The sequence below is a fragment of the Capsicum annuum genome, chromosome 10 (assembly GCF_002878395.1).
Source record: "Capsicum annuum cultivar UCD-10X-F1 chromosome 10, UCD10Xv1.1, whole genome shotgun sequence".
NCBI classification, from domain to species: Eukaryota; Viridiplantae; Streptophyta; class Magnoliopsida; order Solanales; family Solanaceae; genus Capsicum; species Capsicum annuum.
The window spans coordinates 115,357,856-115,360,485 of record NC_061120.1 but is presented as its reverse complement, the minus strand read 5'-3'; positions in this window follow the sequence as shown (position 1 = coordinate 115,360,485).

The window sequence follows — 2,630 nt, the reverse complement described above, 5'->3', positions numbered from 1 at the left end:
CATGGTGCTTAGAACCACAAGTGATCCTAAGCTAACCCATGATACTTGCATAACTTGTGACCAATTGAAGAAGATACATAAATCTAAAAGAAATAAGGGGAACAAATGTCTTTGCTGAGTATGTTCAATACAAAACTATAAAAGACACTTACACTTGGGTTATACAAAACAAAGCTAAAAGTAAATACATCAATTCTGAATGACCGTCTATGAAGCCTCTAATAATACTGACTATAGGTATCCGGTACCCCATCTATCTCTTCTCAATACTACTGAATAAAAAACTGCTTCTAGAATTAGAGTTGACTCGAGTCCTCGAATCAAAAGAACTCTTCAACTGCTAATTGGAAGCTGTAAACTGTCTGATTATGATATGCTACAATTGGTACCTACATTATGAGATAATGTAGCACATAGACATATATCTAGGTCAGTACTTCTGGAATATACTGAGTATGTGGGGGTGAATTTATAAGCAAACAATAATTGAATAATCATATAAACTTTCAAATGATGAAGACGTCTTACCTATGTTGGGGAGAGCTTTCTACCCTTGCCATCGGAATAGAAGCTTAAGCATAGTGATCACTGAATATAGCCTATATTGAGACTTAAACCTACGGTGACTCATAGTTTTCAGTAATTAAGGTCACACTCATCCGCATTTCCTTCTCGATGCTAAATACTACTCCTATATTACTTATATGCTCATACTTTAAGAAATCCACCTTAAAATAGCATAAGGGTTAGAATAATAGAAACCAATTATGCTTTTCTTTGCTTTAAATCATAAGAATGGTAAATAATTGTGGATTTCAAGCCTTATCATAGAATCAAAAGAACAAACTTTTCTTGTAAACTTAGTGGTTAAACTTAAGCCTTAAATCTTATACTTTCTTTTATATAACTTTTAATACCATATCATTCTTTAGACTCAATTAGGAATCTTTAATCAATGTTTCAAATAAAACTCATGGTATTCAAATCAACAACAACAACAACAAGCCCAGTATATTCCCATATCGTGGGCTCTAGGGAGGGTAGAGTGTACGCAATCCATACTACTACCTCTAAAACCACACATCCAACGCAACATCCTCATTTTCGCCACCTTCAACTTTTGTATATGAGAATTCTTAACCGACCAACACTTCGCTCCATATAACATAGCCGGTCGGACTACAACTCTATAGAATCTGCCATACACCTTGGGGGCACCTTCTTATCGCATAAAATTCCTGAAGTGAGCCTCCATTTCATCTAACCTGCCCCAATATGGTGCGAGACATCCTCATCCATCTCTCTATTCCCCTGAATCGTAGACCCAAGATACTTAAAAATATCCCTCTTGCAAACCGCATGGGAATCCAACTTTACTACCACCTCCTTCTCTTGCCTCGAGTCACTAAACTTGCACTCTAAGTACTCCGTCTTAGTCCTACTCAACCAAAAACCTTTAGACTCCAGGGTTTGTCGCCAAACCTCTAGCTTATCATTAATACCTTGTCGCGACTCATCAATCATAACTACATTATCTGCAAAAAGTATACACCAAGGCACCTCGCCTTTGATACAAGAGAAAACTAGGAATTCACGAAATGGACACACAAGATACAAAAATCAGCAAACAAAAACAACACAAAAGAAAGGGGGTGAAGAAGAAGATTGCATAAATGTAAAGATAGATAGAAAGATCCTTACTTCTACCAAGTGATTAACAAAAGATGGTGTATCAAACCTATTAATCACACCTCACCAATAGAATCTGAAAACTTCCTCTTAGGTGGACCAAGGAAATTCACACTCCTCAAAACCCACCTTTCTTGCCAATTTGTCAACACAAGTGAAATCCATCAATTGTGCTAAAACTAATTTGGTTTCTTTCTCTGAAGGAGAAAGAGAATACTACAAGCTAACACTAATATTACAATCTGAAAATTCACTCAATTCATTATGTAAAAAACTAAACCATGTAAGCTACATGGAGTCCAACGTACAACCCACATTGGGGAGAGCCATCCTATCCTTGCCATCGGAGTAGGACTATCGATATCAAATCCACACAAACTAGTGATCACTATATAAATCAGCCTCAGGCTCACTCCTATGGGGGCACGTAGTTCTAAAGAAGTAAGGTCGCTTTATATCTCCCACTCAGTGCTAAAGATTTCTCCCGGACTTAGCTCAGATCATTTCAAAGATAATCCACAATAAAACAATTTCAGTAATATATAAATATACATCGGGAGCCATCATGCTTCCCATCTATCAAAATCAACCACGTTGTGCATTTCTTTCACACTCGAGTTCAAAACAACTCCATAAGACCAAAAGGTCAAATCATTCAAAATATCTCAAATATTCAATATCAACGTGCTTATAACACACACTTTCTAAAAAAACATAATTTCCAATGGGGATTCATGACCCAAATATCAAAATCATGATAAATATCGTTCAAGATTCATGCTTTATATCTCCACACATGTAAATTCATCTTTCAAAATCATAAACATCAAGATTTTATAATAATCATCATAAGATATGGGTTCATGCTTCAAATTCGTAAATATCAAATAAAAATCATGCCTTTGTAAAGAAAATTACTTTTGGGCACAAGAACTCTCTTT